At 31.5% G+C, this 13,953-nt stretch overlaps 1 long non-coding RNA gene across 1 annotated transcript; it reads left to right on the top strand.

Annotated features, from left to right (window-relative positions):
• The first annotated feature begins 4,180 nt into the window (after nt 1-4,180).
• On the top strand, nt 4,181-6,446 carry LOC141044527 (uncharacterized). The gene is made up of 2 exons (XR_012216098.2): nt 4,181-4,870; nt 5,288-6,446. It is a non-coding gene; the product is annotated as an uncharacterized LOC141044527 (long non-coding RNA).
• Nucleotides 6,447-13,953: the final 7,507 nt, after the last annotated feature.

The following is a 13,953-nucleotide window of genomic DNA, read 5'->3' as shown; positions in this document are numbered from 1 at the left end:
CTTTAGCAAGGCCAATGGCATTATCTATAGCCAAGCTGCATATATAAATTCTTTTACTACACCATAAATTACACTATATGTCTCACAAGGGCCCTCTCTACTACCGACAACGTACTACAATCATAAGTTCCAATGGGCAACTTCCTTTAGCTAATGAGCATTGACAAAATTGGCACTAAAATTCCAAACACCTTCAACAACACTGGATTTTGGATCATATTGCTTCTCCAGAAGTGTTAATAGAAGCTCTAAACAACAAGACGCTTGCTCAATTCTTCCCCTTCATAATCACATCTCCAGATTAAGGCGTTGATCTTTGCTATTAAGATTTGGAACACCAACGAGCTCGCGCCTGCTTACGAGTTGCAGAACATTGATTGATATCAAGCAGTCCAGCAATACTTGCCTCCTCTGCCTGATTGCCCAATTGCAAAAAGAAAACAACGAGGATTGGTGCAACATACCGCATTCCTAGCTGCATATCCTATTGTAGCAAAGTCCGCCTCCGTTCCCTTCTATTGTAGAACCTCCACACGATCTGATATCGGCGGGACCAAAACACTAGCAGTTGAATCCAACAACAAGGGAGTGAAGGAAAAAACAATGAGCCACCTCTAGCTCCACAACGCAGCACAGCATTGTTGATGAGAAGAAAAAAATGCCCAACTTGAAAATTGCACACTAGAGAAAGGGAGAATTTGATGGCCCTTGCCTAATATCCCAACAAACCGCAAGACCGCCATTCAACTATTGCTCCATGCTACGAATTCAAGTCTTGGTACACCACCACTGATAGTGACCGCTAGCTCGATCAACTTAGAACCACGAGAAGCTTGGGGTGAGAGTTCAGTCGCAATGACGACCCAAAACAAAACAAAATGGAACTTGGCAACGATTGCATCGCAATCTCAATTGCCGCCGCCACCAAGAAAAGACACCAACACAATGGCGCAGCAACCTACACCGTAAGAACTAAGCTGGATAAAAAAATAAAAAAATAAAAAACTAAGGAGGAATTTAACTAATCCGCTGCAATGCCGTCGACGAGCAATAACAGCCCCGACCAATAGAATACTACGCGAACACCACCAACCGCAGAATCAGGAAGGACCAGATACTAAATTGAGGATTGCTTGTTGCCGAGTAATAATATGAGCAAGGTGACTAAGGCAGCAACAACAATACTCTCTGGTCGCTGCTTCCACTAGGTCGGAACTCGCTCCAACTAGCACCGCAACTCCGCTTGAAGCAGCCGCCAGAGACACAGCAACCAAGTTGCAGCCAGAGAACTGCCATAGCACCTCACCGAGACACAGAAAAAAATCCAAAGAGAAGAGCTTTGCTGCTCGGAAAAAACTGAGCTTTGGAACCACCGGCGCCTCCTAATTGAAATAGCTCCACGTCCAGAATTCTCAAGGGGAACAAGAAACCACTCCGCAGCCACACACGAAGAAAGTCCGCAGGGACCAGAGCCAGAGACTCATCACACACAAAAAATAGGAAAGAAGGGAGGGGGGATCCAGAGTGGCCCAAACCCCTATCAACAAAGAGGCTGCCGAAGTTAAGAGGCAGCCTCTCGCCTTTCCCTTCATCTCCTCTTCTCATTATTTTTATTTTTTATTTTTTTCTTCCTCCTTTTCCTTCTTCTCTTCTCTTTTTTTCTTTCCCTTTTGCTATCATATTTTTATTCTTTTTCTACTCCTTTGATTTTGTTTCTAATTTTTTTATTTTTTTACTATATATATATATATATATATATATATATATGTATGTATTAAGGACTATTAATATTTTCTTTTCTTTTGAATTGATTTGAATTAATAATTCTTTTTTAGCTTCCTATCTTAATTAAGAATCCACAACAACAAAGGCTACTTTCATTGGACCATCATCTAGTATTAGCTAACTTAAAGAAAAATATATTCATCTTAAAAATTTGTCTTAATAAATTCTATTATAGATTGCATATCCACTATTAGTAATCTATTTTCTATTTATCTATGAATTCTACTACTAACTCACAAAATCTGTGATTTTAAGCACAATAATTGTATTTTTTGTACTAAATATGCAAATGAATCAATTTGGTGGCTCATACACCTCTATGTTAGATAAGGCAATGGTTTTTTGTTGTGAGGAATCCAATTGATTGCTCCATAAAAAATAAAAATAATAATAATAATCATAGACAAAGGTTGATTAGCACTTATTGACATTCCTATTCCAATTGTCATCTGTAAAATCAAAAAGAGGCTTAGGATTAGGATTTTGGCAATATTTGATATAGTATCCAAGTGAGCCTCAAATGTAACAAAACATATATTTATAGGCCATAATATAGATTGGTCTAGGATTATGCATACACTAAAAAAATTTACTAATGATAAATGCCAAGTTAAGTTAAATACATAAGCTAGCCAAGTTCAATAAGCCTATTATATTTGTATAAGGAAAATGAGCACTTTAAATTTTGCCTTTGATGGCGGTAATGTAATTTACTGCAAAGAATTTGGTGTCTAAGACATGAAGTATTGATACTAGTTGAGCTTCAAAAAATTCAAATTCTATGAGTTCTTGCTAGAGGTATAGTGTTTGTATTATATGAAGGCAATCTTAGGTGATATTACGAGTAATTTGAAGATTTAGTATATGATGGACTTTGTCAAAATCAAACAAGAAGAACTCACCATGTAGTTGGATCTTGATGTGTTGGAGGAGCCAAAGATTGTTGCAAGCCATCAATGTATCATTCAAGTAGAGGGTGAAGATTGCAAAGGTTGGACCCTTATGAAGATAATATACTTTATCATCAACAATTGAGTTTATGAAACTAAGTGAAGTAAAAAAAAATATTGTCTACTTTATATCACTCTTGGGAGAATTCTTTTAATCCATATAACATTATATATAGTTGACAAATCATGCCAAGGCACTAAATGATGATGTCTTTTGATACTTACATATAGATTTTTTTGTATAAGAGGTTGTTGAAAAAGATGGTCTTCATATCCATCTAGTAGATATAAAGATCCTATTGAGTAGCAAAAGGAAGTATAAGATGTACCAACTTGATACAAATGATAAGAGAGAAAGTTTTATTGAAATCAAATTTTGGTATTTAATTAAAATTGCAATCCACAAGATGTGCTTAAAGCAATTAATTATTCTATTTGATTTGAATTTGAGTTTGAAAATCTAATGCCATATGATTGGACAATGATCAAAAAAAAGCTCAGGAAATTTTTAGATACTATTCACCACATGGAAATTCAATTATTCAAAAAGTTATTACTCTTTGATTTTGAGAGAGCAACGGACTTATTAATGAGTTTGTAGTTCTAAAGTTATAGTTAAAAGTTGTATAATGAAGGTGCATTTGATGCAATTTGGTATAGTTAGAAGAGTGTGGGTCAAAAAAAAGACAAATCATAGTTTTCAAAAAGTTTCATCAAGATCACATAAAATAAACTCTCAAAAATCCTCTTATAAGTTTGCTCTCATATCCCACTCTCCAATCAACTAAAGAACCCTTGAATTGCTATAGATGTGTGATTTTATACCTTGAGGTTTGATTTCAACCTTGGTTCACAACCAATCCTCTTTGAATATCAATTCTTCATATTTTGAGGTAATTTTTGCTAAATCTATTTTCAATCTCTTCCTTAAAAATATCTATATTAATTATTTATCTCATGTATTTTGATTTGGCTCACATATGCCTCTACAAAGTAAATAGAAGTTTCTTCTTCAAAAATGTAGTATTAGCATTTATTAATTTTTACTACTTCCTTATCTATTATCTATATTTTTAGGATAATTTATTAATATATTTTTATTTAAGTTCCTTTATAATATAATCTTTCATTTCTTCTTTTACTATATAGTTGTGTTAGCATACAATATTAGAGCTCTCTAATCTACGAGAGAAAAAAATAAAACAAAAAAAAGGATGAAATTTGATTCCGCAAGAGACTTTTAGTACCAACTACTTTCACAGCAGCAAAATCCTGTAGTACCTAAATTAGATCTCCCACTTGAGAATCGCTATGGATCACCCACATACTACTCAAGCATATCCATTTCCATATTTGGTATTGTATTTCAATTGTATTGAGTATTATATCACTCTTGTATACTTATCATATTGCTATTATATTTATATTATATTCTTATTTATATTAATAGTATATTAGTACTATATTTATTTCTATATCCTATCTAAAATCTAATATTATATCAAATATATATCTAGATAGTATAAAACTTTATTTAAGCCATATAATATTAAAAATTTGAAGGTTCTAGATTTTGTCTAGATGCTCTTAAGATGCTACAAATGATGTTCCATTGATGCCTCCAAGATGCATTTTGTATTGAAGATTTCTGATAGATTTTCTATACTAAATGGTATTTTCTCTAGTAACACTATTTTGTCTAGATGCTCTTAAGATGCTACAAATGATGTTCCATTGATGCCTCCAAGATGCATTTTGTATTGAAGATTTCTGATAGATTTTCTATACTAAATGGTATTTTCTCTAGTAACACTATTTTTCCTTCTTCTAACGTCTCTATACTAATCTTTTCCTAACAATTGCATTGTTGGTACTGTAAATGCCTCCTTTGTTCTAAAAAAACAACCCATGAATTAACTTGGTGATTCACTTATTTCTAATTATTCTACTTTTATTTTTGTATTATGAACTTTTCTTGCATGTGAACTAGAGTGACAACATCACTACTTGAATATGTATTCTCTAAAGCAAGCCATGCTTCAAAAGCTATTTTTCATGCTCCTACATGTGAAAAAATGGAGTTGTCAATACAATTTCAAATAGCTGCAAGTGCAACATGATCTTTCTTTTTCCAAGTAAGAATTGTTGCTTGATTTGTTGGTATTGTTATATTTGGTTCTATGATAAATGTTGGTACTTTTTTTCATGCCAAAAGCTAACTCCCTCATTTCTTCTATTTCAAATTTTTATTTAATCTTTTGTCTCCAAATTGTGTACCAAGAGCCATTCAACTTTGGCCATTCCTTGGTAGAGATGTTGTTTGAAGTGATGCTTGTGAGAGTGGGTTTATTGGTGCCCCAATTTTTGTGAAAAACATCCTAAAAGTAGTCCTTCTTCTTTTGAGCTTTTTTAGTTGTGTATTTTTTCTAAAGTTTATTTTAGTTTTTATCGCTCTCATACCATATTAGAATCAGATTAGTGACATGTGTTTAGATTTACATTTTCTTAATAATTAATCTTGCTTGTGTCACATAATATAATCTGTCGAGCAGGATGACCTCAGAGGCCGCGACTCTTCGACTGGGTGTGACTGTTCTGTGATTTACAGAGTTCATGCATGGTCAACAAATTGTAACACTTTGTGTGTATTCCAGCACCGAGTGAATCGACGCAGCAGCAGCAGCGATGGTCCCGAGGATTCAACAACCGGAAAAAACGCTTATTTGTATCGGGTACTGTTTACACCGGAAAAAGGAAATCCGACGAGATCTGACGGAAGGAGCCAGAGATTAATACCACCCACGCACCGAAGAAGCATCGTCGGAACATCACCGCGAGAGAGAGAGAGAGAGAGAGAGAGCGGCGGGGTCAACGTGGCTATAGATCCATATCATCAGCATCGGATCAGGAGGCTACGAAAGGGGCGAGACAGGAAGCGGGTCGAAAGAGGATGGACCCAACCCCTCAGTTAAGTTATTCTCTCGATGCCATCCATGAAGGAGCAGCAGCAGCAACGTGATTCATGAGCCTTGCGGTGGTGGTGGTGCCATTTTCCGGACGATCCATCCATCCCTTCGCCGGAGCTGGTCCCGGGTCCTGCAGATAATGCTGCTGCTGGCTAGGCGTCGTCATCTGGCGTGCCTTCTCCTCTGCTGCGTCTTTGTCGACACGCCACTGTCGGATTTCGCCCTGATTGGGAGAATGGGCGAGGTGGATGGATGGATGGTTGGATCTATGCAGCAGGCGGGGGTTGCGGTGCCGCTGCTTGATGCGGCTGCTCGAGCACGCGGCAGATGCGGCGCCTCCATTCCCTTTCGCTGCTGCTGCTGCTTTGCAACCCACCCTCTCTCTACGGCAAAGCTGCAAACCGGCCCCGATTGCAGTTGTCCGCTTGTGGTGTCCCGCGCGGGACCTCGCTGCGCCCCCTTTTGTGGTGTATGTGGAATCAATCGATGCTTCTCAGCGAGGCATTTACCGAAGACGTCGACAACGACGATGTGTAATGGGTTCCGATGATATGCACAAAGTGCAAACCCTTCCACACAACACAACACAACAGCTCTCGCTCGCTCTCTCTTTCTGCATCTGTGTATTATAGGAATTAAAAAGGTATATTGTAAACACAGTATAACTCTATGAATTGATGATATTATTAATGCGCAGTATGATACGAAATGTTTCAATATAATGAAGGTATTAAAATTCCTGCCATGGATAACCACACATGATTCTTCTCCCCAAAGGCCTTTTCCTACAATATCTGACGGTACTCTTACATGACGTAAGGAACAGGACGGCAGAAGAATTGTATTTGTACATGTGGTTTAGGTTTTTCGTTTTTTTCGTTTTTCTTATTGTTGTTTTTGAAAAGAATCGGTTCCAAAACATGCACATGGGGTGTGGTTCTGTGCATGTGTAGAAAATTGGAAAGTTCGTGTTTTTTAACTGTGGGCACTGTGCTATGCCAATCAAATCGATTGTTGGTTTGTATATTATTGAAAACCAGATCTTATTCATATATATAGTGTTTTAAAATTCATTTTATACAATATCATGGTATACTAGGAAATTGCCAATTGGATTAAGAAAATATATGGATTATTTTAATTTTTAATTTTTAATTTTTAATTTAATTAAAATAAATGAATATCATATTTTGTAAAATAAAATTACTAATTTTTTGAATATTTAAAAGATTAATTGGTTCTTAAATTTATTAAACCAAAAGCTCTGCTGTTGTGTAAGTGCCTTAACTATATATTTAAAATTCAATATAGAATAAGATGATTTTTCTTTTCTTTTCTTTTCTTGTTGTTTTTATAATTGATATTAAATTCTTTAACTCAATTTTTAAAGGATTATAAAAGTAGAAAGCACAATACATGATATTGGATTAGTTTAGAATAATATGCAACAAATTTATAAAAAAATATTTAAATAATTATAACAAGAACAAAAAGAAAAAGAAACAATATTAATATTTTGCAAAACATTTAGTCTAATGTTCAGTATAAAAATCAATTTTCAGAATCAACAATATATTAGGAAACAAAACAAATGTCTTTACAATAACTTACTAGAGAGGTTTGAATAAGCTTAGAAAATTACTAATAATGTTAATAAAACATAAAAAATACTTAGTGTATCTTTAAGTATCTAAGATATTAATTAATTTTTAATCAAATAAAGTAAATACACACTTAATTACTGCATAAATACACAATTTTTTTTCTAGCACTCAATTATTATATCTCAAACAAGTCAATCATATATCAGAGGAACCACTGGTTGCACACCCCTCTTTTACTCTATGAACGCTTCCATGCCATGCATTCTTGTATATGTAGATTAAAATACTTATTTATACTAAAAAAAATTAGGATAAATTTATAGTAAAATACTTTCTAAAGGAAATTAATAATCTTCTTTGAATGAATGAAAGAATTATATAAAATGTATGATGATTCTTTTTTTAATTTAATTATTAAAAAAATATTACAAATTAGTTTATACAAATATTGAATGAAAATTTTATCTTAAATATTTTAGTGTAAATTAGAGTTATATTAAATATATGCAAGGATGTATGGCATGAAAAAGAAGGATCTATTCAATGGTTTCTTATATCAAAACATGTCGTTTTAATTCACAATCACTAGTATATTTGCTACAAACAAGTTAATCTTTATCTATTTCACTTATTTTTTTTAAATAATTTATTAAATTGATATAAGTGGATCAACACTCTTTTTTAAATTATAGTCTTTTTGAATGATACAATTTAATTGATTGCAATAGAAGTTTTGATTTTAGATTATTTTATTATAATCTTTATGTATTTTTAATTACATACAAAGATGTCAATTAGTAATGAAGAATATTTAATTATTTTAAAATTCTTTAAAAAAAGATATAGTATTAGATCAAAAATTTAGATTAAAAATGTATAATATATATTGATTTTATATATATATAATTTTAATCTATTTTTTTAATAATAAAAACATAAATATAAAATCCGAAAATCAAAGAATGGTGTACCTATGATACATGAGGTGGAATAAGCAACCTTTAATGTCCTTGATACTTTGGCCTACTATGCCAATAACCAAGCTTCAAACCTTGAACCTTCTACTTTTCCTTCACCATTAAAGAACTATAATGGTAGATAATTGGTAAGCAATGTAAGGTCAAGAAACACTCATCATTTGTAGGATATAACTCACATGCACAATCTTCAAACAAAAAATAGCCAGTCTCATCAAGCTTCTTTGAAATACAAGTATAGGAACTTTTGAACTCTTCTACCTTTAAAGATGTAAAAAATTAAAATTAAAAATATAAATAAATAAAATAAAATAAAATAAAATAAAAATTTGGTGAATAATTTATATTCTCAATTCTAATCAACAAAAGCATTATTTGAGCATATTGTCAAGAAACAAATACAATTTTATTTTTTTCACTAGTACATTTCAAATAATTGATATAATTCATAAAAGTTGATGGAACCAACATCTTGAAGCTCCTTCCTTGCTTTTCATCCCTTTTTGCTTCTCCATTATTTTTTTTGTCTATAATATAGGTGAATGAGATCACCCATATTTTATCTTGCCTGACTATAGAATACATCCTTATGAAATGAAACATAAACAAAAAAAATTTGGTTAATAATCAATATCTTAGCTTCAAATTAAATCGCTTCAAAAAATTTCAATAAAGTACTAATAAAAGAAATTTCTTGATGGCTTTTTAATCTAAACAATACCAATTTCTTATTATTAAAAATCTTTTATCTAATGCTTAGAAAATTGATGATTGGAGAACAATATACATTAATGATCATCATATTTCAATCTATAAACAATCATATAATGATTCGGAAAAACGGATTAAAACTTATTGTACCAAGAATTATTGCTAATAGAATATTATTGTCTTTTGCTTAGAAATTGGTCAACTTAGAGACGTCTTCAAAGTCTAACTATCTATATGCCTAATTCAACTATTAAAATCATCTTTTAGAATGTAAGAGGCATTTTTAATCTCAAGATTAGACAAATCAAAGAAGATGGCTCTATACACATTTAAAAATTATGCAACCTTGCTCAAGTGTGGTTTTCTTATAAGAATACAAGATATTACAACAATTCTATAAGAAGATGGATATATTCACATAAAACATAATACAAGCATTTTTGGAATAGAATTGCTTTTAATTTAGCAATCAACAAATATAGATACAATACTACAATCTTAATCATGGCTGCAATAAAGTGCAAGGTTATAAACTTTGATATATTGGTCACAAGTTGTGCACATTAGGTCATCTACGACTTCAACTATATATGAATTGGTTTGCTAAATGTCTATGCTTCCAATTAAAGATGTTATTGTGGCTCTTTTTGGAACAAAATTAGTCCTATGGATTATGGATTATGGATTAAGGATTCTTAAGGAGGATCTAAATATATTAAAAAAAATGAAGAGGATTAAAATAAAAATCTTTAAAAAAAAATAAGATATTATTGAATAAGGCTCTTAGAATATATATATTTTTCAAATTAGAGCTTGAAGTTGGTTAGTTTTTGGATGATTTTAAATATCACAATATGCTACTATTCTTGAGATCAAATAAACAAGATAATAGATTCTATTGCTTTAGCAAACTTGACCAACATTACATTAGAAATTAAGCCCAAGTATATAATAGTCATGTAATAATATATAATATATAATCATCTTTGAGTGATTCTTCAAACTTTTCTAATGATACAAGAGTATATTAATCTTTTAATTCTTTGAGATTTATATCCTTGACACCTTCTTTTAAAAATAGATTCAAAAGCCAATGGCTTTTTGATAGAATTATTTTTGAAACTCTAGAATTACATAGAAGATGATTTGATGGAAGTTTTTTTTAGAAGTTTTGTTCTTTGGTACCATTTATTATAACTTAAATATCAATTTATTTTACTTAATCTTCAAAAATAGATTTAGAATAAAATAATATCTAATAAAATAATTAGTAATAAATTTATTTAGTAGGAATAAACAAGTTGATTAGTGATTTTTTCAAAATTATTTGCTTGATCAAGAAAAAATGTTTGCTAGTTCCATTTTTATATTTGTTCATTGTTGATTGTTTAGAATATTTCTTTAAGAGTAACAAGAATTTCTAAAGTACATTGCTCTTGAATTCATAAAGTTATCAATGAAGAACTTATAGATAATACAAACTTGTATCTTTTAGGTACTGAAGAAAACTTGGAGCAAACCAAAGCAATTTTATTCTTCTTTTTTCTTGCCAAGGGATCTTACATCAATTATGATAAATGCCATATAATTTGAGTTTTGTACAATTCAGAGTCATTTATTTAAGGCAAGGCAGTATATCTTTGATGACTTTTTTTAAGGTAATAAATAAATACTTGAGATTCATAATAGGATTTTTTGTGTTCTTTAAAGCCAAGTTTGAAGTAACTCTAAAATTTTTCAAAAAAAAAACTAGCACATTGAGTAACAACAAAGCTCTCTCTTATAAGCCGCATGTTGATTGTAAATTAAGTATTAATCGCTTCACTATGGTATATAGCATTCTATTAGAGTCCATTTTTTTATACAATAAATAAATTTTTATCCCTCATCCATAACTACATTTGAAATAAAGATGATAGAAAAAAAGAGCTATTGGTTTATAGTGGCATAGAATTTTTAAATTCTTTTGTATAAGTTTGGAGGCTTAAACTCATAGATTTGAAAGTACAAATGTATGTTTTGATGGTCAAGTTTCTCATCTAAGACTTCCTTTCAGGTATTTCATTTTAGAAGATACTTATATAATATTAAATATAATCTTTATAACTAAAATGAGAAAGGTTGTGGCTTTGGATCCAACATTTTGTAGACTACATCAAAGGTGTAAGAAGATATAGATAAGATATTTGTATTATTAACACATAGGAATAAATAGTTAGAACCATGTCTGGAAAGTTATGAAAGTTTTTAGAATTGGGATTAAGTTAGTGGACTACATAGGATCCACTATGGAATATTTTAGAAAAAATTTAAGGTGTTTATTTAAGTAAGGCCTATCATAGAATCTTCTAGAAGGAATTTAAGGTAGTTATCTAAAAAGAATCCATCATTTGAGAATATTTTAGAAAGTCTAAGGTAGTAGAACAAAGTATAAATATGACTGGCCAAGGTTTTTTGGAGTATTTAATCAAGTATGGCTTTGGACCCTTTCTTTTAATACAATTTAATTTTATATCTTTGTATTTTTTTCTATTTTTTTAAATTTTGGTTGCTCAATTTTGTCTCCCTTGTCTTATTCTATTTAATTCTATTTAATTTTGTTCAGTTTTGTTCTGGTCCAATTTGTCCTACTTTGTGATGAGGTTTTAAGCTATTGTGGTTTAAAAGGATCTTAGATACTTAAAATAGACCGGTCAGGTTTCATTGATATTAGAGTGAGTATTAGACTGTTCTTTGGTAGTGTGTTGATAGTCATCATATAGTCTAAAGTCAATTGTTGTGGTCATTTTGGATATTATGTTGAGGCTATTACGAGTTATTCTTAAAAAGTCAATTGAGAGGTGAAAAGGCATTACAATAGTAGAGTCCAATGGAGAAATTACAACATGGGAGATATAGCAGAGCAATCTCATATGGAGACTCAAATACAATACATCTTAAGCTAGATAGCTACTTTGCAAGGACAAATAGAAGTCTTAAGAACAAGAGAGTAGACATCTAATAGGCTGAAATTGAGTAAGCATAGTACATACTTCAACACTTCAAGATAAGAAGATATATGTCAATGGCTCTTCAACATGCAACAATACTTCTAACTATGAAGGACAAATACCACTGAAAGAATTATATACACAGCCAGCTATTTGAAAGATGTACCAGCTATTTAATGCTGACATTGAATTCAAAATTATAGAATTCAAGGTGGATTTAGTTATTGAGAAGAGTTTGAAAGTAACTTTAGAAATCAATTTTGGTCCATCAATGCAGAGAAGATAATATAAGATCAGTTGGCAAATCTTACACAACCAAGGTCCGTGCAAGATTATGTCTCCCAATTCAAGTTCTTATATGTTCAAATTGACAATGTATAAGAGGCGAAGATGATAGATCAATTTTTACAAGGTTTGAAATCTATAATCTAACGAGATGTGGAACTAAAAAATCTACAAATATTTATAGAAGAAATTTGGATTGGAGAGAGGGTTGATGCTATAGATTTCAAAAATCGTAGAGTACAACCTATAATACAAAGCCTTATATTACTATCTAATACTATGGTACAACAACCAATGCTAATGGAGATTGATGCCCTATAAGCATCATTCACACCACAAAAATGACAAATATTCATACAAAAGGAATTATGTTTCTATTGTTAGGAGCTAAGCCATCATATTAGAGGTTATTTAAAATGTCAAAATTCAAGCACTAGGAAAATAAGGTGGATTCATAGTCTTAAAATTCACCAAGTCTATAATGAGACAGAGCAAAAAAATGGGGCTTCCTAATAAAAGAGCCAAAGGCCTATATTGGGAATAGCTATTGTCTTTCAAAGATAAATGGCATGGCCTCAAAAAACTATAAAAAGAGTCAACTGGTGCATCTAATCGGATTACTAAGAAAAAAACTATGTGAAGTGCTTGTAGATTGTGGTTCTATAAAAAACTGCATCTCAACTGAAGTTATATACTCACTTGGGATTAAAACTAAAGAAATCAAGGGAAGATGTATATATCTTGCAAATAACCAAGAAAATATATTCAATGAGATATATAAAGAAAAAAACTTAAGGTTGATTGACACTTATGTCTTAAGAGAGAGATTCAAGGTGACAAAGCCAAGATATGATGTTATCATTGGTATGCCATCGCTAGAGATGAAAAATAAGCAAGTTGATTAAGTAGCAAGAACAATCTCCTTTAAAGATGGTAGAGACAAGATGACTCTTTGCACCTCCGTATTAAGTAAAGAAGAAAGACAATCTATAATCAAAGACTTACTTGTAGGGATGACCTTTATGAAGAAATAAATACAAGATAAGTGACCAATATATATGGTGATTCCAAATCTTATATCAATGGTAGAAAAGACATCCAAAGGAATACAATGAGTAAATCAATTCACATGAAAATATCGAGATGTTTTTCCAACCAACCTACATAATAGCATGCCTCATGATCGAGGTACTCCTTTTCAAGTAGAGCTATTGCTTGGAGCCAAATTAGCAAGTCGACCATTTTATTGCTTAGCATTAAAAAAACTTAAAGAGTTATTATACACATTGGACAAAATCTTGGAGAAAGGCCTTATTCAAAAAAGCACATGACTATGGGGAGCATCTGTACTCTTTGCTCACAAGAAAGATAGAGGACTTTGCTTTTGCATCGACTATTAAAGATTGAATAAGTAGATTGTTAAAAATGCATATCCACTTCCATATGTTGATGATCTTCTTATCCAATTTTGAAGTGCAACCTTTTTTAGTAAATTGGATTTTTGGAGCGACTATTGGTAGATACCTATTGTAAGAGAGGATGTAGAAAATTCAGCATTTTGTATATCCTATGGATATTTTGAATGGTTGATTTTACCTTTTTGGTCTCACCTATGTTTCAATTTCTTTCATAGGTCACATGGACAGATTGTTTTAAGATCTTTTGGATAAGTATGTAGTTGTTTT

Source organism: Physcomitrium patens, chromosome 19, assembly GCF_059467195.1.
Source record: "Physcomitrium patens ecotype Gransden chromosome 19, ASM5946719v1, whole genome shotgun sequence".
NCBI classification, from domain to species: domain Eukaryota; kingdom Viridiplantae; phylum Streptophyta; class Bryopsida; order Funariales; family Funariaceae; genus Physcomitrium; species Physcomitrium patens.
The sequence above is the reverse complement of the archived record's forward strand: the minus strand, read 5'-3'. Positions and strand labels throughout refer to the sequence as shown.